Raw genomic sequence first — 24,629 nt, 5'->3', positions numbered from 1 at the left:
GGCACTTTTGAAAACATGGTATTGGAAAGCTGAAAGAAATCATTAGCACTGATTCAGTGCTTCTTAAAACTAATCTTATGTATAAATATATATATACACATTTGTTTTCACAATGAGTGCTTTAATGCTCCGTCTTAAAACTAAGCAAAACCCCAAAACAAAAAAAGCCCAGCACTGATGAGCAATCTTGCAATAACGAATCAGTGTGCACACATGAGGGAAAAACAAATGCAGTTGGGAAACAGATTTTGGTGTCAAGTTTCCCCAAGTGTTGTTATAAATATCAGGAAATTAAAAAATGCTCTTAAAATGCATGAACATTATTTAGGTCTTTAATCTGGAAGGGGCATGATTGATTTTGCAGGGTGGAAACTGCCAACTGTACCAGTGCCTGCAGATGGAAGGGGCCGGCACATAGCTGCCAATTTCAGGGAATATATTTCAACTACTCTCTAAAATGGATTGCAAAAGCTTGTTGTCTTCTGCTTGCTCCTCCAGGCTCATGCTGCACTAAACAGCTTAGGGGGAGAATGGCATCAGTCTTTTCCTGAAACAAGAACAAGTCACAGAACATGATTATTTTAGAAATGCCAAAAAATTAAAAACCTAAACCTCTGAGAGCAATGGTGCCACAAACTGAACAGGAAGTAGCAGCCAACTCAAATTTAAGTCTTGCTATTTACACAATGGCCATTTTGAACCACAGTGAGAGGAAAACTGACCTTTAAATTTAAAGTTCCCTTTTGCATCCTTATAAATTGTCATACAAGGCAGAACATTTTCTGGAAACACAACTGCACTGTCTGAAACACATTCTTGAAGTTCCTCTTGCACTGTTAGAAAGCAGTAAAATATGAGAAAGAAGATGTAGACTAATTTTTCAAATAAGACCATATTTAAATACAAATACTCTTAAATCTCAGCTTCCTCACTTTCCTAGATGTCTCAGATTTGAAAATCTGGTTCCTGATAAAACATTTTGGATCGTGCAACTTTAGACTATCAGAGCTCCAAAGCTTCTCATACAGCCATTATGTCAGTGTAAAGAGAATCACTTTTTTTCCCCAAAGTATCAAACTTGGCTTCTTTTGTCCTTTCATTTGGGTAGAAATGCATGTCTTCCAAATTTTTGTCTTAGCTCTTCTCTCATACTAAAAAAATACTTTCCAGTGGCAAAAGGAAATTAAGTAGTGCAAAGCCATCTTTCTAAGCCATTTTCTACAGCTTTGTTCTTTCAAAGATTATCTGTTCTCTTTCCTTCTACTTTGCACTGCAAACTGTGCTTATGCCAGCACCTTGTTAAACTGATTGCTGAGTCTTTTCCTCTGGAATTTAGCACCACTACATCAGGTTAGCAACAGAGGCTGTCTCAAATATCTTGTGTTAAGGACAGATCTGAAAAGTTATCTGCACTGTGGAGTAAAGCTGTTTTGCTGGCAGCAAGAATACTAGAATGGATATAAAGTGTCTTGAGGAAAATTGTCTTTAGGTCTGCATCCCATTAAAGACATTTGAGTGGTATTTTGTCCCACTGGTTCCAGCAGGGGCAGAACATCATCCCTGCTTTAGTTCTACTGGTATAATGCACATCTACATATGTGACGTGAAAATAACTCATTCTCCCCTTTTTAAGGATTCTTCATCTATACTCTTTTTTATTTATTTACAGATCTCATTTGCAGACACTTGTGCCACTAGAGAAACAAAATTTCTTGTTCACATTCCTCCCCAGTACATAAGACAAAGCAAGGTGCAAGATAAGCCCTTTGCTTTCTTTCTGAAACACTCCTTTCATGCTCACTGCAGGTTTGTGAGATACACTCTAACATCATTTGTTACATATTTCATACTGCAATGCCATGCTTGATTACATCAATCTATACAAAACAGAAACTGGCAGCCAGTCTCCCAATTTCTGCCAACTGTAAAGGTTAACATGTACGTTGGCATAATGTGGGTGTGTAAATAAGGGAATTTGTGTAGTCCTTTATTTAGCAATGTAAGAAAACATATTTCAGGTCGGAGATGAATAGTTTTCCTTCCCTCCAGGTGTCTATTTTCTATTTTGGAAATTTCAAGGAAGGGATTAAACATGCACAAGCACTACTTAGCAACAAAACACTAAGGAACCATACTGTGTGTACTATAACTTCATTTCATAAGACTATCATCACAAACTGCCAGTATTTCATCACTGCCAAGATGTCTTTGGAGAGAGACAGAAGAAGTCAAGGAAGTGGCTCTCAAGACACCCCCAATAAGCTCTCTGCCATCACTCAAGCCTCCCATAAGGCAAGTTCACCATTCCCAAGGATAATAAACAAATTTACTTCTCGACCAACAACCTTTAAGAAAAAAAAATACTTGCCCAATCAAGCAGATTTATTGTTTCAATTTTGCACCTTTAGAAGTTCTTACTATTGAACAAGACATAAATCAGCAACTGTCTTATACAAAAACTGTCAGTATAAAATAAAGTTATATGTGTTTTTATATTTGTAAACTAAGTATTTTCTAATCTGATGCAGAAATCCAGAGTAAATTAATCTAAGGTAACTGATATTTCTCTTGACATTTTATTCTGGAATTGCACAAAATAACCAAACCATTTGGCATGAATAAGCAGTCATGTAACAGTTGGGATAAAAAGGAATTATTGATATACCTGTGCCCGTTTGTTCAGAAGCTTGGTTTGTTTAGCAATTTGTGGTGATGACTAATAAACAAAACATTCAAATAAAGATCCATGAACTTTAAGCAACAACAGTACCATATTTGCCATCCTTCTATATGTACTTTACTGTCTTCCATGAGTTGTAAACTATAGCAATGCATTCCTCTGCTAAAGTATTAGAGAGCAAAAAAATTACAAGTCGTATAAATGCAGGCAGTAGTCAGAAGGTAAGTGCTTTCAAAGGTCCTAGTCTCCTGAGTCTCCAGGATAAAATGGAAGAACAGAAGGGAAAATTTAAGTGTGCAGCACTCATTAGAGTTGGCATGAAGGTGATCACACCTTTAAAGCTGACTGTGTAATGGCTTAAACATTGAAGGAGCACTAGTCCAAAAGAAAGGCAGTGTCTATATACTCAGCAAAGTACTTGCAACAAATGACATGTCTTATGCATAATCACCTCTGCTTAAATACAGAACATTAGTTCAAGACTATCCCTACCAAGAATCAAAAGCCTGAAGAAACAGAAAATACTAAATTGAGACTTCATAGAAGTCCTACCTACATCTACAGCTCTACCTTTAACAAACATGACTACGCAAAAATAAGTTTTCTGTTTAATAAGCTGTGAATCCAATGACATTGTTTTTGTGCTGTTTTGCTGTTGTGATTGTAACGTAAGGGTCAAACACTTATGTTACAATCACAAAAACTATATATTCTTAAAGCAAATGTGATGAGCATGAAAGAAACCTGTATCACTTTAAAATGTATAACCTGTGGCTGCGTATCTCTAACACTACTGGTACAAGCTGCACACACACCCTTACAAAGTGAAATGTATTTGTGTTCAGTGTACCTGCAACTGTCTCTAGAAAGAAAGGGTAAAATTTGTAGAATGTAATTATAGAATCAAAGAAGTAGAGCAATAGTAAATGTGAGAGACTTTCAGTTGAAAATGTTGGCTGAATGTTATGAAGTATTCTCCAAACAAAATGGCCAGTTGGAGAAAGGAAAGTATAAATTCTATGGTTTAGGTGTGTTGCTGCAAGAGCATAGATAATTTTTCTTATATTCTGAAGTGCAATGCCAAAGAAAAAAGATTTTCTGATGTGACTAATAAAAGCAAAGGCTCAAGTGCTACAGGAAGAATTGTGATTAGAAAAAAAAGGAAAATATTTGCAATGGGATCCCTAGAGCCACTTATTGAAGAACTACTTAAGAACTACTTATTGAAGACACTTGTAAGTCCAAACAATATTCCAGTATGCTTACATTGGGCCAGAGCAAAAAAACATTTAGATTGAAGGTTCTAGTGATAAGAAAACATGAGAAAATGCCACCATCTGATCAACACTTAATTAATTTCAGTAAATATGGAGCTATTTTAGTATGTCAGAATATGAATATACTGCAATTATTTTTCTTCTCCAGGGTAAGACTAATTTCTTGAGGAGAAATTATGTTCATCTTTACATATATTACTGCAAAATTTATAATGAAAACCTACATCAGAGATTAAGCTAGCATGTGTTAAACAGATTCTTAAAAATGTTTAAGTATTATTATCTTTTCTGTTGTGAATATAAGAACATAGATAGACTAAACCTTTCTATACTAGGAAAGTCAGTTAACTAAATGGCATTTGTAAAGATCAGCTCAGGAACTGCAAGTACTGCAACTGCATATTTGCACAGTGCATACCAGAGTGGACCCTAATATCACCGGCAGCCTCTAAACACTACTGTACTATTGCTCTTAATAGTAATAACAACAACATTCATCTTACTGGATACAGCAGTTCCTATTTTTGTATTCACAGTAAAGCTTTAAAAATTTTCAAGGCATTTTCAGAGGCACTTTTTCTTAAAGATAAAAAAAAAAATCCCAAGTGTTTAACTATAATCACTATTGGGAAAATACATTAGTAATGTACACTTTACAGCACTTCTGAAAAGCTACACTCCTAATACCAGGTAAATGATATATGTTTTAGAAACACTTATGAATGCCTATTCACTTATTAGTCTGGCATGGCCTCAAAACAGTATTGGCTAAACAATAGTGCTTCCATCATGGTTTTGTGTACGGTCAATGAAGTAAACAACATGCATTTTTTTAAAACGCTTGAATGCATGCTTACACAGCAGTTTATTCAGATCCATTATGGACATCCAAGTAAATAAATGTTCTAAAGTCCATAACTATATATTTTGTAAATACAGTGCTGCTACTTTCTACAGAATAAATAATAGGCACTGTAACAATACCACAAGCACAGGGGTTTATCCAACAATGTACTTCAACACAAAACAGATTTCCCAACTTCTCACCGGCATTTTCCCCTGCCCCACATCATTTCTTTGTTTTGTTTTTAAAGAAAGGTGCTAAAGGAGAGAACATTACCTTTCAAGAAGCTGTTACTTTTTGAGCTTACATAACCATTATGAGAAATAATAACATGAAAGGAAATTTTTTCTTGAGAATCCCTGTAAAACAGTAGGCCCTTTTTTGATCTCACCACCTTACTTTGACCACCAGCTGACTTAGATGAGTTCTGCAGTTTAGAGCCACAGTTTTACATTAATGGCATTTGCTGCTCTGAGTAATTGCTCAGTAAACATTCAGGAAGGGTTTTGTGTCTGAGTACAAATACCAAAGGAGGGCAAGTTCTTTAATAATCATTAATAATGCATAGCTAAATGTGGGTGAGAGCTTGCCTTTTGCAGCCATCCTGAAGCTCTTTAACCTTTATTCTTTCATTCATTTTTTTAGGAGTGCTACCAGGACGAATTATACTCTAGGAATGAAACAAGTAACTATTAATGAGAATTGCAAATAGAAAAAGGGATAAGATTAGGATCTCATATCTATTTTGTATGAAGCTGGGAGCCATTAAAGGAGGATGAAAAACTGATTTTGGCTACAATCTGTGCCGCAATGACAAAAAAAAATCCCAATTAATTCTTCACAGGCCAGGAAGTGAAGAAAAGATATGGATAGAGGGGAACAAAAAAGAGGGAGAGAGCCTAATCAAGAAGGGTTCTTCAGCAAAAGCACAAGACAGTAAGTTAGATTTTCTTGAGTGTATCAGGATGTCCCATAGATATTTAAGATAGGCTTTAAACAGTCAAAGTAGATAAACTAAGGCTTTTGACTTTTAGATGAGCTTTCCTTCCACCTGGACCCCTTTTTCCAGAGCCCGAGGCAGACTAGTTTTGAAGAACAAAAAAATGTCTTAATCTCTCAGAGATTGCAGAGGATTCTATATTCCGAGCAGCCTGTAAATTTGCAGCAGTTTGATGATATATGTACATGACACCCTTGCAAGTATTGAAATTAAATTAAAAATAATGAACTACTTAAAGTCTATTCATGGATATTCCTGACAGAATCTACGTGGGTTTGGGAGAGAGGAAAATTTGCTAAATTCATAATTCACTTAGGAACAGTTTGCTCAGTGTATGACCCATTTAAATGTTTTAAAATGTACATTTTTTACCAGTTTTATTCTTTTTTAGTGTTCGAAGAGCCATTAAAATAACTTTTTAAAGGTCCAACAAAAGAGCTAAATGAATACAGAAGTGACACCCTTGATTTCAGAAAGGCTATGTACTCACCAATGTACAAAAGCCTGAGTGTAATGACTTCAGTCTCATTCCAGGGGTGCTAAGGTAGGAAGGATTACAGATGAACTGGTTTTACGACACATGAACATTCTACTTCATAAATTGCATAGTGTCTTTTCTTGATGCTTTGTTGGGAAATACAGCACAAAACCTGCTTTGTTGACACTAGATTTGTTGCTATAATCCACATTTTATAAGTATATGAGAAGGATGTTTAAGAGTATTAGAAGCAGTAGAATATTCTAGGAAGTTTTCAGAACAAAATAAAACATTAAATTAGTCCATAAATTTATCTTCAATGAAGCAAGACATTTATATGTTTTTGTCTTTTTAATTACTATATTATTTTTCCCATTTAATTTATCTAATTTCTTTTTTGGATCTTATCAATGTATATAAATATCTGGCTGAAAAGTGAAAAGCAGACAGAGCCAAGCTCTTTTCAGTGGTGCCCTGTGACAGAACAAGAGGCAATGAGCACAAACTGAGGGAGAGTCACTCTGATTAGGGGACACTTTTTAACTCTGAGGACAACTGAAGTTGCTTGAGGAAGTTGTGGACTCTTCCTCCTTAGAGATATTCAAAGGCTATGGGGAAATGGTCCTGGGCAACCAGCTCTAGGTGGCCCTGCTTCAGCTGCATTGGACTAGATGACTTCCAGTGGTCCTCCCTACCTGCAACATTCTGAGATTCTGTAAAAGCTATTTATTCCAACTGATTTGTTTTAAATTGTCCATTCCTGTCTCAAAGTCACATAATTTTCATACAAGTTGTGTGTCCCACAAATTTTTATGAATAAATCCACAAGAAAATAAAATTCTTTTTCAGTTCTTTTATTTTTTCGTATGATATAAAGAGATAAACTTAATGGCAGTGAATTCCCCATCCCTGAAAAAAAATCTACTAATAATATTTTTCTGTTGTTTTTTCAAATTCTGAAACTTACCTTGAATTTTGGTAATTGTATCAGACAATGAATGACTGAGATCTACTATACAATCCCTCATGAGGGATTTTTAATCCTAGATTTTATTAAATAGGAATATTAGTAGTATTTGATTCAGACCAGTGTAAAATTTTATAATACAAAAATTGATCAGGAATAGTTAATTTTGGATGTACTCATTCCTATATCAATAAAACCAAATTGTGATCTGATTGGTGCCTAATTTTGAACAATTGCTCATATTTTTTGTCTTACTGGTGTTTTCACAAGTCTTTTGGTTCCATGAAACCACTAAGGTATTTTTTAAAGTGGTTACATTATCTAATATCATGTGGGAAGTAATGTTATAGTCCTCTTTTGATGTATTGTAAAACTGGAAGTGTAATCACTGCATCTGCACTGTGGGCTGTATAAGAGGAGATTCTACTCATCTAATCATAGACTAAAATCATAGAATATCCTGAGTTGGAAGGGACCCATAAGGATCATCGAAGTCCAGCTCCTGGCCCTGCACAGGACAGCCCCAAGAATCACACCATGTCTGAGAGTTGTCCAAACACTTCTTGAACAGGCTTGGTTAGCCTACTTCAGTGGGCTGGCAGCCATACATTTGTTCCACTTTGCTGTAAGGATTAGAAAGTCAGTTAGAGAAGAAAAATGAACATGCAAATTTTTTGCATCTTCAACCTAATACACATTACCAGCACTGTGGTGAAAACTGTTTGCAGTGTACTAAATTCACTGTGTAGAGAAAGAAACAAGATGAGATGAGATGAGATGAGATGAGATGAGATGAGATGAGATGAGATGAGATGAGATGAGATATGAGATGAGATATGAGATGAGATGAGAGTTGATTTCAAGACTTTTCTTGCTGGCTATGACTGCTCTCAATGTAAGTTTACCATCCAGCAGAAAAGCGTCCATTTACTTTGTAGTAATGATATAGTCACAGGAGAATCCTCAAATTTTTTATCTCTTTCCCTCTGCAAAACAAAAGCAAAGTTTTCTTCAAAGAATAAACCAGAGTCCCCCTAAAAGATTTTACAGTCATTTGATTCTTGATAATACTATCTCTAGGTTCAACCAGAAAAGGCCCTTCTACCCTTCCACAGCTGTTTCTCATCTCTCCTTACAGAAAGACACTGTAGTAAAACATTCATCATATATAAATTAAGCACCCTTTTGAGTCATCTGTGCTGCATACAGGCAATAACAAGCAAGTTACTAAAAATTAAGTAGTTAGGTTTGAAGAAAATACATTGCTTTAAAAAAATCCTGGGAAATTTCTTCACTTTTATTCTTTAAAATTGGTAATAACTGTAACACACAGACTTTGGAAGTAAACATTTTCAATTGCTCATACCTGGCCAAAAAGCAGACTGGTCTTTTTATTTTGTACTTTTTGACCATGTTTAATAAAAGGGTATCCAAGAGATAGGATTGAACATAATTTGAGAAGTTTTTTCTTTTATTTTCCTATTAGGGTTTGAAAATGTGTGTGAGCTAAAGTCTGCCTCCACCACCCCCTCCCCCTGTGCAGAACTATAAATCCAAAAATTACTTGTCTTTTAAGAATAACTGTAAGAGGCCATAGTTAAGACATTTAATAATCTTTTAAAATGTTTTCCTATAATTCATCTTGAATGTTTATTCACCAGTTTTTCCACCAGCTTTTTTTCTGTCTATTTTCTTGTCATATGACAGATTATTAGTGGTTCAGAAACCATATTTTAAGGATAATGGGAACACTTCTACTGACATGCAGTCATATTCAAGATTTTATTAAGTATTTATGGGTTTTATCTATTTACTGAGCATTTTTTAAACACTTGAAGTGCTTATCCAAGCCAAATTTCAAGTAAAGTCATGTAGCGTATCTACTGGTTTAAAAAGTACATATGGTAAACGATGTAAGATATGACATAAAGTAAAAGACATAAGAGAAACTGCTGCAAGAACATAATGTTTCTTTAAGGCATATCATGTATTACTGAAGATAACAAAGTATTAGCAGTAAACTGTGTTATTACAGCTATCATAGGTGGCAACAAAACCATGGTAGAGGAAGAAACACAGACCTGAAAGTTAAAAAGATCAATAGATAAGCAAAATGTTACATGACAGCTGAAATGACATCCTCTGAGAAATTCATTCTGTGCCATAATATGCCAGCAAACCTATGTGATTTGAGACTAACTTTAATATAAGTTTGGACTCAAGATGTACAAATTGCAAAATGCTGGTAAACAGCAAATTACAGTACCATCCTCAGACCTGGCTGCTGAGAGGTATCTTACAAAATACTCCTCTTCCTCCACAGACTTCTTCCCACTGTCAGAGGCAAAATAAATATAATAAAGAGTATTTCCTGTTGTGACATAGAACATTGCCTACTCTGGATATCTGTCTTTTCTCCCTCAGCTTTTAGCAAAAAGCCAAAAATAAATAAATTTTAAAAATCATGTCTTTTTTTAGGAGTGGCCACCAATCTTACACAGGCATAATCATAAACACTTTAGGTAGGATTTTATTTTTATCTATTAAATCAACCCCTACAAGAGGCTAAAGACAAAAAAAAAAAAAAAAACAAACTAGAAAAACCCCAAGAAAACCCAGCAAAACAAAACACAACAAACAAAACAACCAAACGAGCCCTGAGTCTGAACATACAGTTTTCAGATGTCATTTACCACACACTTGCTTTTTTGTATTTTGCTTTAGTAATTCCAGCATTACACTTCCTGCCATGTGTACAAGCATCTCTGGTCAAATTTTAAGGTGTTCAAAAAGCAGAGCAAGGGACCACTTTATTCTGTTTTGAAGACATGGTATATCTGATATACCTCTGATGTAGAGTCACTGGAAATATGACTGATCCATTTTTGTGCCATAAATCCAGTCCACATCAGTCTCACAGTGCATACAAACACATGCTTCTGGCTTCTCAGAAAAGAGAAACAGTGCTTTGGAAAGGTAAAATGATGGCTAGTATGTTAGTCTGAGAAACTGACACCGTAATTTGTAGTACACAAACATATTGGTAAGAGTGCAGAACTGATAGCTAGAAAAGCATATTTAGAAGTCAATACCTCAGAATACTAAGCTATTAAAGAAAAAAAAAGTTAACTGAAACTTGATTTTGGTCTTACCAGCTGGAAAATGTGCTCGCATCCAGATAATTCAGATAATTCAGATAAGTAGTCAAAATTACTTATCCAGGAACAGTAAATTTAGAAATCAAAGACCCTTCTATTAAATGAACTGATTTCATGTTTAAAATGTGCAGCAATGCAATTGAACTTATTTTTCTGTTTCAGAATATGAAGGGGATTCAAGTATTCAAAATCTGTAAGACAGAGTTTTGTGTATACTTGGATTTCTGTTTATTCTTCCTTTGAAACCCTTTCTAAAACTCTCACTGTTTTAACATATTCTTCTTTATTTTCTTTCCATTGATTTACTGCATAGACAGATATTCCTCCCTGCTCCTTTTCTCTGCCTTTTCCAAGTGAAGAAGCACTACTGGAAAGAAAGGCAAAAAGGGAAAGCTGTTAACAACAGCTGACTTTGCCCTAGTCTTGGCCTTTACGTAGAATTAGTCCAACATATGGCCTCAGATAAGAGCAACACATTTGAGCAGGGTCTGACTGACAATGCTACCTCTAGGTATGCCTGTGAGTGGCTTTAACACACCTGAATGCATCACTGGATTTGTGCTTTGGTCCTTAAAGCATGAGAGCCTTTCATCTTTAAAATTCTTTAGGCCATCCTTGTGAAGTCTATAACAGCAACAGACTTTGGGAGGGTAGGCACCCAAAAGGGATGACCACCTAGTTTAGAACCTGCTTGTTGAAATTAGGAAAAACTTGTCAAAGATTCCCTTGGAAGAAAGGAAGAGACCATGGTTGCACTCATTGGGTAAGATCTGCATTGTTGCACGAAACACAACATGGGAATCTCTTAGACATATAAGTGGTAATTCATGAAACATTGAATGAGCTCTCTGACTCACATGAGTAGACCAAGAAGAGACACTAAGATACACCTGCTTTTCTGCTCTTTCCTAGATGTTTGCTAGCTATCCCTCCTCTGAGATGGCCGTAAATCACAGTCAGCAAAAGGGATGCTGCTCTCAGCAACTCCTAATCACAGCCTGGCATCTTAGTGCGAGCCCAGCCTCAAAAGGTGTTTAAGTAAATTGGGGCAGCTGGGGCAGAGCCATGTATTCTCTTTTGTCTTCTGTTACAAAAATGATAACCTTGGCTAAAGGAATGAGCTAGCAGTAGAAAAGTAGCTACAGAAAGACTCAGTAAATGTAGTTTTCTAGACACCCTAGGCCTACCTTAGGATTTTTTTTCATATTGGTTCACAGACCGTTCAAACTTTTAAAAGAACATATTTTTTAATTGATGGAAATACGATTCCTATGCAGGTATGCAAGTACACCCAGTATTGCCAGATAGAGTGCTAGCATTCTGAAACCTTCAGATTTTGCTGTTGTTATCACTCAGAAGCTGCTGCATTTGGTCTGCTTTGTCCACAAAAAACCAGAAAAAAATGCTTGCTGATTTTTTTCCTAGATTAGATGCCCTTTTCTTCCACCTGTAGTCTTCACAATTAAAATGACATGAGGTCCTCTTCTTTATTATGAAGAATCATGAAGACATCATCTTTCATATAGGAATTTACACATGGAGAGATGCTTTCTCTACTGTCCCTCAAATAAAGTTCTCACAACTTTTGAATGACACAGGCAGAACTACAAATATCTTAATGTTTACTTAAACAAAGTATGGCTAGATCTAAAGAAAATTTATTCCTAGACCAGCTATAAAAAGTACCATGTATTTTCCTCTTTCCTGACAAATTTACATAAAGTTAAGTGAAATCTAACTTGACCTTTCTATAGTGCTGAATTGACTGGATAATGGTAAAACTTCCCAAATTATGAAACCATTCCTATTCTCATACTGATTAGTCTGACAGGACTATATTGACAGTGCATGTATATATTAACACACAAACTCCTGTCATTTCTATTAATTCAATGTAGAAAATACATTTTTAGCAGAGACTCAGATTTCGTGTTTATAACTTGACAAATTAGTTTAGTGCTGCTGTGGAGATAGAATCAAACTGCTGTATTTACACTATGCTGCCTCTTCAAATATGACTTTATAAAAACAGCATTTACTAAAGGAAATGGAAATTCACTTTAGACATGAATGCTCTGCTCAAGTAAAAGTTCTGGAATTTAAGAAGCACTTAGTTGCTGCATTAGGCCATTTAGGATGTTTCAGCGTCTCAATTGACTGTAATACCAATCTGCTCAAGTGCCCTGTTAATGACCTTCCATCTCACAGCAAGCTCAGGAATTCAGTGTTTATACTTTTCTTCTTTTTTGTAACTATACCATGAACAGACTGAAGGACAGATCCTTCTTTCTCTCACTACTGTGGCAGAAAGATGTAAATTGTTGTCACTTCAAACAAAAAAACCCTCTAACCTTCCTGCCTCTTAATGAAAATTATCATTGACAAAAATTAGAAAAAAGGAACCACTTCAAACAGGGTGTTAAACATAAAGAAACAGAGTTTTAAATCTTGATTCTAAATTTTAAAAGATTGTATACATTTACTCCCATGTTGCAGCATGAAGCATTCTTAGTTTTGTGTTATTGTTCTAAATGAATACCTACAACACTGTAATACACATCTAGACTGAGAACACCACTACCATTTCTCAAAACACTCCCTAGAATTTTAATATAACTAGTAAGCAATGTAAGATATATATAGGGAGAGAGGACTGGATCTGTGCCACTGATCTAACTTCACTGCAGTCAAAAATATGAGTCATTTTCACAAACTTAATATAAGATCCAGAATATCTGCTATGTTAGCAAACCTGAATACTTAATCATCTACCCTGCCATGTCTTCACCAAATGGACTAAGAACATGAGAAAACTTCCTCGAGTGATATCACTAGCACTTGTCTGCATTGTTTACATTTTATTGGGGCAGTCTAGTAAAAATTTGAGTTAAAGTATTTTGGAAAATACTAAAGCCAAACTCTGTTTTTTCATTTTTCTTCACAACCCTAAAAATAAGACTACCTACAAATACTTACTTACTTTTCCACTCTTTTTTCCACCAAAAAGCAACAGGATCCTTTGTGATTTCTTATCTATATACATTTTCTAAATTATCATGAAAATACTATTGACAAAAAAAAATTATGCGATGCTCTCAAATTATTCTAAAAGCTGAACACTAATTATGGAGAGTAATAAAGAATTTAGAAAGTAGTTGGTCCCCCACTCCCCCCAGCAGAAATCTGAGAATGTTAAACTCTTGGCTTGCTTTTAGAATTCTGGTTTTGCATATCCAGGAAAGTAATTGATGCCTCTGAAAAACACAAATTCTTTTAGAATATCCATTCTTAAAAACCTCAGTAGACTATGGGAACAGTACCTGTTCTAGGATAACAGTTATGCCCAGTTCTTCACATGGACAGGTTAGGGCCTTTAGTATCCTGCAACCTGACAATCAGACATATGTAAGGATATAGTTAGAGCCTAAAATTATGGCTGGTAAATGAACATGGTTCAGTTTAATTTTCACCTCATTCATAACATAGATCACATCAGCCAATATGTCTAGTTAAATGCTTGGTCCCTTAATAATGTTACATAGCAAATACAATAATTGAAGTTGGGGGGAATTACATGGCTACAATCTTTCTGTACACTCCTCATACTACAGTCTGACTGGAATGGGAATTACTGGGTTTGTGTATTGATCCTATCAGGAGGAACATGTAGAAAGACTTAGTTAAAACTACCTAACATTTAAAACACTCCAGTTAAATCAGTTTTCATATTTTAAAATGCTATTTTCAGGAAAATATTCTCTTTTTTTAATGTTTAATGCACATTTCTTTAAATTTACTGTGTAGAAGAGTATCTATCAAATATTAATACCTCTTACTTCCCAGTTAGTTCACTGAACCCTAGTCCTCATTTTTAGCCCATTAACAGATCCTTAGGAATAATCTTGTATAGCTTTTCTCATGTTATATTTTTTCCTGTCTTTGCAGAAATACATTTCCAAAGTGTAGTAACATGTAAATTAGGTGCCCTTGCCCACTAATCCTCAAGGCAAGGTAAGAAAATAAACCATCTGCACTTAAGACATCTAAGGGAAGTCCTGTTTCAATAAACATGAAGTACCTAACCAGATTCAGTCACCTTGGTTTTAGTATTATTGCCACACCTACAAAGGTGGGGTTCCATTTCAGGCATGGAACACAGTGAACAAAATGGGCTTGCAAACCAACTAAAATACAAGCATTTAGCAAACCCCTGCAAAAGCAGAGATCTGCATAGAAATAAATTTTCAAGTAAGTGCATCGAATCTCTGGCCGTTTCTGAGAATGCTTCACAAAGAGCACCATTTTCTGAGCATGGCAGAAGTTAAACCAGCTTTACAAAAGCCTGGGATGCCAGCTGTGTACTCCGGAGCATCAGCTACTGGCATCAAGTATTTTGCTGTTCCCAGAAATAGCACTCAAAGGTGTATCAAATTGAATCTTCTAAATAGCACTGAAGCAACAGACAGAACTGGCAGATTTGCTTGTGCAATTTCTTGGCACAGAGAGCCAAGAGCAAGAAAACTTGTAATACAAAATCAAGCCTACTGTGATGCAACAGCACCAGCAAAGTATTGTGCAAACAGTTGCACTGTTACATGCATCAGCTAAGAGCCTTCTCTAGAAGGAACCACGACTTGAGGGGATTTCTTTATTAATAATCTAGCCCCCTAGCTTGTTATGTGTTGAGAAAGACCAGTTTGGGAGGGGGCAGATGTTATACTGGACTGTTTGCAATTTTTGAAAACAGGAACTCAAGCAATCGATTGCTCATTTAAAAATTAGAATTCTCACTTAAAATGCAACTAAAGCTGCAACTTTTTCTTTCTATTAAAACATTAAACCAGCAAAAATGGCATAAACAAAGTGAAGCTTAGTCAAACATTATATTCAATGTGGCATTCTTACTAAGTGTATTATAAGAGCAGAAACATCATTTGCCACAAATTTCTTCCACTTGAAATGGAACAGCTATTCTCAGATTTTTGAGACTTTTGAACTTCAGGTGTTTAAATTCTAGCATCTTACAGCCCTGCTATGAAAACTTTCTTAAACAGCAGGCTAAGAAACATTTGGTTGAAAAAGTATTCTGATACCATGCCATCTTCAGATTTGTCCTGTCGAGTCTCTACTTTCCTTGTCAGTAAATAGTGAGACAGACTGATCTCAGAGCTGGTTCACTGGCCTCGATGTTCCCTTACTTGCAAACCAGACTGGAGAAAAAAAAAGAATGAGGCTTAGAAATGTAGTTTCAAGCCTGCTTCTTGTCCAGGTTTAGAGTTGAAATATGACTACAGAAAACAACCAAATCTAGGATCACTGTTGCTGAGAGATTCAAAACATTTCTTCATTAAAATTCAGAAAGCAGACATTTTGCATTAAAGCTGTTATTTAAGAGAAATTAAAATGTTTGTGATTAGTGTTTCTGTAAAAGAGGAGAAATTTGGTTTCTTAGCTCCTTAATTCTTCGGAGACAGCCCAGAATTCTCATTTAAAATGTCAGCATTAGTATTTCAAAACTCCTCTGGAAAAGCAGGGATTTCTTGTTTAGAATACATCTTCAGGCTTCCAGGGTCTGGAGCCCTGAGTCGCATAACACCCTGTCATTTGGAGATGGAGTACCATAGCAAAGAACACAAAGCCTTTAAACCTGAGGTAGTCAACTGGACATTGTTTCCCCAAATCCTTGAAGCCTGGGTTTAGGCATTTTCTGGTGCCTTTGTTAGCTGCTTTATGTTGGTTGTTTTGGGTTTAATTCTTTCTGCTCACTGAAAGAGGGCCACACTGTATCCTCCCACATCTTCCTGCAGTGCTGAAGCTGGCATCAGGAAAACAGCAGGCATATGCAAGCAAAGAGAATGGGGACAGACACCAGGGCAGAGATTGCCCATTGGCTTGGGAAAACACCACAGCAATCTGTCTTCATTTGTAAATCAAAGACCTGAGCTGTTGTTTGGAAGTTTTAGGGATGCATGGGGTGTGGCATGGAAGTATTTCTGGCCTGTAAGAGATAGAGCTCTTTTAAGGCTGTTCAATGGGATGCTTTACAAGATCATCAGTCTTATATTTGCTCCCCATGTAATCGTTCCATTATTCAAGCTTGTTTTGACATGATATTAATTTATAATTTCATGCCTTGTGTTTCCATAGAATTTATAAAATTATTTTCCACTGATAACAGTCTTCACACATCATGCAAGTACCTACATTTCTGACCTGTTTCTCCTCGTAGAATATTTAGAACATGACTAACCTTAAATACTATTACATTCATCTAGTAAGCTCATAATTTCTGAACAGAAAAAAAACCTACTAACCCTTGCTGGAGTTTAAGAAAATGATTGTTTAACTGAATTGACACCTCTATACAGATTTTTATGTTCATTTTAAGGGACTACTTTAATGTGAAACAATTTTACTATTGTCACTCGAGTATGAAGACTGGGATTCTTTGCTGGTTTTTATGTATACATGTAAGTGACTACTTGAAGCAAATTTTTTCATAAAGAAGTCATTTCTCCTTCAAAGAAAAAAATTAAAACGGAATTGAGAGTGCAATTAGAAACTGCCACCTCACTATTTTACAGAACTATAACAGAAAATTTAAATGCAAGTGAACTTCAGGTTTTGCAAGCAATTGATAAGTTACGGAAATTTCTAGAACAAGAGAAAATGTTCTAAGAAAGTGGTAGTATTTAAAAATGTTGCTGCATATAAAGCATTTATGATGCCTACAGGAAATTGCAATCACTCTCTCTTTTAAAAAGAAATAGGTGTAAGATATATACTGGTATCTACCTGGCTTTAGAAAAACAAATGCATCATATACAATAAATTATAACATACAAAGTGTCCACTTGACATAAAATTACCTTACAACATAATCTTAATTAACCAAACATTTTTCCTGAATATGACACATCAGAATAAAAATAGAACCATAAAACAAAATCTAAATATGAGCATAATGAACTCTCAAGATCAGGCACTTTTTTATATAATGATGCCAGGAAATACTGTGTTGGGGTTTTTTTCCAAAAATGTATTTTCTGAAAAATAATAATCATTGAAGTGTATATTTCCCATAAATGCTCATTACAATGACACAGCTGCACATATTGAAAAATATTTGCTTGCCACAGTCACTTCCCTCCCCAAAACATCAAAATGCTTTTTGAAAAATTTGTTCATTTGAATATGATTTTTTAAAATTACCCACTTTTAAGCACAACTCCAGGCAAGATATTCTGAAAATGATAAGTCCAAGTATAAAAGTTTATTCTGTCTCAAACCAGAAGTCTTTTTTTTTTAAATTTCAAGTTGACAGACTGAAGAAATTATTCATTTACGGGTGTCTTAAAAAAATTCATAAAAAATAACACCAGGTTTAGTATGACCTTCTATTCAAAAACACAACCCAAAGATACTTCTCAGCAACTTGCAATTAGTCAAAGGAGGCTCTCTGCAGTGACTGCTGTCTGAGCTTTAAGGCTTCAGCAACTCTCCCTGTGGGAACACCTGAAACTCACTGGACTTCAATCTCTGTAGGGCACCCATTACACCTGCGGGCCTGACACAGCACCCACCAAAACTCAGCTGGATATCCTGTAGCAGGAACATATTTTTAATTTCATCCTGTGCCCTGCTGCAGTGATGCTGACGTGGGAGCAACATTTACATTGTGATGTTACCCTGTTTCACTGTAGCAAGGCAAAACTCCAAGGGACTCCTTGATAGCTTCAATCAGAATAATAGTGATAAAAGACCTTGATGGGGTCTAATTTACTATTTTGCTTCCAGTCCATAAGATAAGGAAATTAAGACCTAGACTGAAAATCAATAGACATAGAGGTTTTTTTTTCCTTTCCTGTCATATAAATTGTTAAGAAACAGATTGTAGGATACTTGAGGTCATGAATCATTTATTAGAAACAGGTAATCTGGCTTCTAGATTCGACTTCAATCTGTGCTTTAGAAAAAGGTTACTGCTTCATCAGAAGAGACAGAAGAGTTTCCTTGTGTTCATAATCCTCTCTCCAAATCTTCCCCCTTCACAACAAAGTCCTCTCTTTAAAATGGGAAACACAACTAAGTAGATCACTCTATTCAGAGCAGCAAGTCTGAAACAAAACAGGCCCCATGGGGCAGGCTACCCAGGTCATCAGACTGCAGAAGTGTCCTGAATACTTCTGAATCTTTTCTTTAGGAAATCATGTAGGCAGGTATTTGCTGGACCCCAAATAAGAATCCAAGTCTCCATCACTTTCAATAGCTACAGTTAGTACCCACTTAGAGGAATTTTATCAGACATTTATCACTTCAGAAGCGGTATCATTGCTGAACTACAAAGCACAAGGGAAAGCATCTCTTCCTGCTGGGGAATTAAGTGTTTCATTTTGGTAATACTGCAAGTGCACCGAAACCTACATTCTGGAAACTTTAATAAACACAGTTAGTTCTTTTAAAAACACAGGGTTGGTTTTTTTTCTTTGTAAAAGCAAATGCTAATGACATCTGCCATTGAATAAAATGTACTTGGTTTTGAATTTTGACTGATAACCTGAAAATCAATTATTTGAAATGTTTTAATATGAATTTTATAAACTCCATAGATGCATCTACCAAGCTACACTTGTTTTTCATCCATTATTTTTATTTGCCACATCCTTTACATTCTTATGGCCCTATTTTTTGCTTTCTTCTTCTCAGTATTCCTTTCTAAATTCCAATATGTGATTTTACCTAGGATTTCCCTGATCATTCACAGGCAATAAATGCAAACACTTTGCAACCATGAAAATAATGATGCAATTTCTTCCTTTTCTTTCTTTTTTTTTTTAAGAAATCAGTTTTATTATTATGTGGCAAATATATTGCTCTTGTGGGAACAGTATAAAAGTCAAACCAAAGGGTGCTGAAATAAATACCAAATATCATGCCTATCCAAAAAATATGAATTTATTTTTGCTCTGAACAAAAGCAGGTTTTTACAGTCATCACATATATTTGCTAGGTGCACATTTTAAGCCATTTGATATGTTTTCATTATCAAGTCTTTGATGAAACATGGGAAAGCCCTATGCTCTCCAGCAACTTATGTCACAGTCTGTATGTCACAGAAGTTTGGAGAAGATGAAGTTTCTACATTTTGTATTTCTGGAATCTTTCCAGTTCTAATGTGAGCTGCATTGGTAAGGGTTCATCCAGTGTTTCCTCTGTCCACTAATGAAAAACACAAGCTATCTTTGCAGGTTTCAGAAGCTGCTACCTGTACCATGAAATAAATACATCCTTCAGCGCAAGTGGAGCAAGAGCGCTTGTCACACTTCTGTTACAGAGACTGGTAACATTTGTAATTGCTAGCCTGTGTTGACTCTTTAATTTTTCCACATTAATGAAATTTCAGAATGAAAGATGATAAATCATACATTAAGCATGCAAAGTAGCTTCCAAACAAAGTCTTATTCGGTAGAGGCTAAAATTACTTTCCTAGTTTCCAATTTTAATTACTTGTGTTATATTGATATCTAGCCAAAGCACAGACCTTGATTTTTCTTTTTTTAATTTTTATTCTACTGTCATGCTCAGCCTCAGTAAATCTGAAAAGCACTTTCTATATATTGCTGTATATGTCATACATACATTCACTTTTCATCATAGTACTACCCGAAAGGCACTTATGGCTCAGAACCACTACATCGACGTAAACCAACTTTCATCATAAAAGAACCAATTGAATTCAAATCAACTCACTGCAAAAATAATCAATTTGTTCATCTCTGCAAATGTACTGGATACAGGGACTTTAAATGTGTTAATTATTTAAATCTGTGCAGATTGTGCATGCCAGAGTGGCAACCAAGTGAACCACTTTAGTTCTGCTTTTATTTTCTGCATATCTATCATCATTAAGGGTCTTTACCTGACCCCAACGTAAATTAACCTATCCCCAGAACACCCACCCCCAATACATCTGTCTCAAAAATTAACAAGAATATTGCCACAAGACTCTTCTAACACCCTCTTGGGGTGTGCTTGGCCTGCTTACTTACTTCAGTGCTTGTTATCAAGTCTGTCTTCACTAGTCAGAGTGGTAAGTCTGTCCTTCAGCACAGCTATTAGGAGTTTTACCTTTCCAGAATCCTAAGAAAATAATTAATCCAAAGTTAGCATGCAGTACTTCTTTTTTCTAGGGTCAGCGTTCTCACAGGTCTGGAAAAACACTTGCCAGTTGCTTGAGGTCAACAGTTCAGTCTCGCTCATCCATTCTGCAGTGAGCTGTGAGCCTGCAAGAGCAGAAGTGGGCCTTGTGCTGTCAGCATCTTTTTTACAGAGCTGCTGCTCACCAGGTTGAGCTTCTCCTTTTAAATGCCAGTCATCACAGATTAAGTGTGGAGAACTACTCTATCCTACTGTAACTTATATAGGGAAGAAACTGTTTATTGTAATCTATAGCCTTACTACAAAGTATCTGAAATCTCATCCACCATTAAAATAATTAATACATTTTTTATAAATAATTGTCAGAGATTAAAAGAAACTCAAGATCATTTTTACTCCATGTGCTATACACACCTGATTTTTAACTTAGCCAATTATTACATGAGCAGAATGAGTAGCTGAAATCAGGTCCACGCAGTCTGACAAACAAAGAAAACATTGCGGATTATGCAATAGATGATCACAGGAGAAAAAAGACCTCAGGGAAAAGAAATTAGGTGCTCTGAAAACAGGAGTATCTGGGAAAAAATATATAAAGTTATGTGGATTTATACCTGTGGCATAGCTCCCAACCAGAGCTTGTGTGAACATAAGCTCAGCACTGTTCATAGCGTCACTGCAATCTTTAAATGCAAGCACAAGGCTTTTCTTCATTTATAGTCAAATAATTTAAACATTTATTTGGTCTTGACCAAAGAGAAGTATGCAAACAACTCTAAGTTAGAAAGGTAGGTCCACATAGGTGAGACTTATGTTTTCATTGATCACCCATGTTTGCAGTTTTCATTACTGCTGAAACTCAGCTTGGGACTCTGGTCGCTGGGTTTCTTGTAGGCACTTATCGTGTGTATACACACACAAACTTGTAGTAATGTTAGCTTCACAAATCAATCATACTTCACGTGAATGAGTTATTGCTATCCCAGAACAGCTTCTGGTAATGAAGCCACTCATCCATTACAGCAGCTGTCATTTCAGCTGCATGACCTCCTTCTAACATCTTTCAGTCACCCAGCTGACAGGTTTTTTTCACTTGAAACTCCTCAACCTGGCTGGAGGACCATCCAGGTCATCATCAATTGTCAGCAGCCTACAGACAAAAGTTCCCTGAACCTGCAGGCCTGCAGACTTTGCTTTGTTTTTACTCTGGGGTTCAGCTACTCCCAATAATTAGCCAACAGAACTGCAGATCACAGCCTAACAAAGCAGTTAAGGCGGTTCAAAGGCCATCTGGCAAGCTAAGGAGAAGTCCAGCCATGCACTCCCACCTCTCTCCTACCACCATCTGACCCCTCAGCAAGTAGGTTAGAAAGCCACCCCAACAAACAAAAGAATGCAGTAATCTCCCCCCCAAACTAGCTGGTGGTAGGATTAAATAAGCATTAGTGCCAGGAGAAGCACAAAGCCGGGCTGGAGAGGAAGGAAGTGGGAACATCCCTTTCAGCAGGGGTTAGCCTTTTCATTGGCCTTATCTGCATTGTCAGGCTGTGGTTGGAGGTGTGTGCTCCAGGACCAACTGAGCGGGCTTAACAGCTTTCTGATGCCAAAAGGAGCAGTCCCATTCTCCTCTCCCTTGCATTCCATCTCTGGCATGTATCTGACCCCTCAGCAAACTGACTCATTATTCCAACCAAAAGCTATTTCCTTTATTGGTTGGGTTAGTTTACCCGTGGTTTAATGAACTGAATTGGCTCACAGAGAGGTCAGAGAAGCAGCAAGCAACAATGAAGAAGCAGGGGAAATGCACAGCCCAGAGAAGGGGGGACACAGTGCTGCCCTTTCAGCAACAGCAAGCAGGCAAGCCAGCTCAGCCATCTCATCCCACTGCACTCCCAGCCACCCAGCTGGCAGCTGGCCGGCTTTCAGAGGGAAAACAAGCCAAGAAGGATGTTGTTCTGTCTACCCAATTGACAGCTCTTTCTTTTGGGACTAACACCAGCCTTCAGCTTAGCACCTGCTAGTCATAACAGGCTAAGATTTATTGTCCAGCACACCTCAACTGAGATATGATCAATTAAGATTCACCATATCTGCTGAGACAGATTCAAGCTGCATCATGAAGCCTTCTGCTTCAAGACCTACTTACTCTCTGTCATGTTCAGTCCCTTCTAGCAAGAGGGTCAGAAGCCTTCCACTGCTGAGAGACAAAGGAACTGGCACTGCCCCATTCCCCCATCCCAGGATGGCCTTCCCTCCAACACCTCCCGCTCCACAGCCATGTTCCCCTTCCTCCTCCAGCTGCACCTGCACCCAGCTCCTGATGCCTCAGGAGAGGGGCTGAGGTGCTGCTCTGTGAAGGCATGGTCCTTCTTACACAGAAGGAGTCCTCCTTTCCGCATAGAAACTTCAAACATGCTTTGTCACAGTTTATTGGCTGGCTTAAGTTTTCCCGGTTGAAAACCACTTAGTTCACTTCAGAACTGACAAACAAATGCGACAGGGAACAAGCTCTCTTAGGTGGTCTCCTTTGTCAGGTTTGAAAATCTGAAGATGTTTTTGTATCAAGTATTTTTTCATATTAAATATTAAATCTTTTAACTGTGATACAGAGAAATAATCGTTATGACACTGTAAGTCCCCTCTACCAGTATTTACAGAACAGGAGATATATTAAATGCTATTTCTCGATTACATTTCCATCCTTTGAAGAGGTTGAAAATTGTCATTAAAAATAAGTTAAAGAAAACAGAAAAATATATAAATTAATATGCAGATAAGTGAATATCAAGGCCATTATAGATCTTTTCTTAAACACATTTAATAGAAAGCCCTGAAATGAAAGCAAATTAACATTGTGAAAAACAGTTTGAAAATTAAAATATTTTAGTTCTGCAGTAACTGTAGGAACATATTACGAAGTTAGGCAGCAATCATATGCATAATTAAAGAAGTGATTATATGTATATTTATACCATCAATGCATAATCCTCAATTTGTTTAACATAAAACAGAACATCAAGGAAACGAGAATTTAAATTCCACTTGCTTAATATGGAACATTAAGTACACAAAAAATTGCTTGTAATTTTAAAGTGTATAACTTGAACAAAATTTCAAGGTGGCAAATATTTGAGAGGAAGTAATGAGTGAAAAGAAAAGGAAAATATTAATATTATGCTTAATGAACAGAAGCTTCATTTGTAATAATTAAGGAAGGGTATGCTCCTATTTCAGATACTTAAAAAGAAAGTAATGCCAATTAGCAAGACATCTCTTCATTTTATACAAACAAGGTAGATATGAGAGCTCTTAAATACTTACATAGAATTTTTGTCTGGCTTCAGCACATCAGGAAACATGTACAATCATCACCCTTAAACTATAAGTCTCTAGTAACAACTATTTCAGAAACATTTGCTTATATTCAAATTAATAACAGGTTGTATTCTGGGTTTGTTACGAGAAACAGGGGATTTTGCACTATACATTGAAGATGACCAGTGCACTGTCCACTAGTTTTCACCTCCTTTGTGCCCTCGTCAAAAGAGGGAAGTCTGAAAAAATGCAGTGACCTTGCTGTAGAAAGGCATGAAAGACTGCTTATTCTTAGAGAGGGGGTCTCTGTGAGGTGCTCCTGAGGAGCAGCCAGGCTTTCTTCACAGATCAGAGCAGCCATGGTCAAAGAACTGCAATTTTGAGAAAAGGTGGTATCTGCTTCCTGCTAAACACTGAATTTCATGGACCCAAACATAGAGACACCAAGTCATTCTTCCTTGAATCTCAGCCAAGGGCTGTAGCAAAGATTATTCCTTCATATTTTTTTCTCACACAGTGTAGAGCATACTCATCTATTTTGATAACAGTATTTACAGTGTTTTCTTTTAGCCTCTTTAGAAATGGTACCCAGCTGTCTTGAAGACAGCCTTTTTTATATTTGATTGGCAGCACTCTCAAGACCAAATATTGAGCTGTTCTCAGGAGTTAAAGAGCTATCACTGTAAATATAATGTTCTGTCTTACCAAGAGTTCTGTGGTTAGTTGGATACCAGAAATAGATATTAGCTCAC

The sequence above is a fragment of the Coloeus monedula genome (assembly GCF_965178545.1).
Source record: "Coloeus monedula genome assembly, chromosome: 6".
Classification (NCBI taxonomy): domain Eukaryota; kingdom Metazoa; phylum Chordata; class Aves; order Passeriformes; family Corvidae; genus Coloeus; species Coloeus monedula.
Note: the sequence above shows the minus strand (reverse complement) of the source record.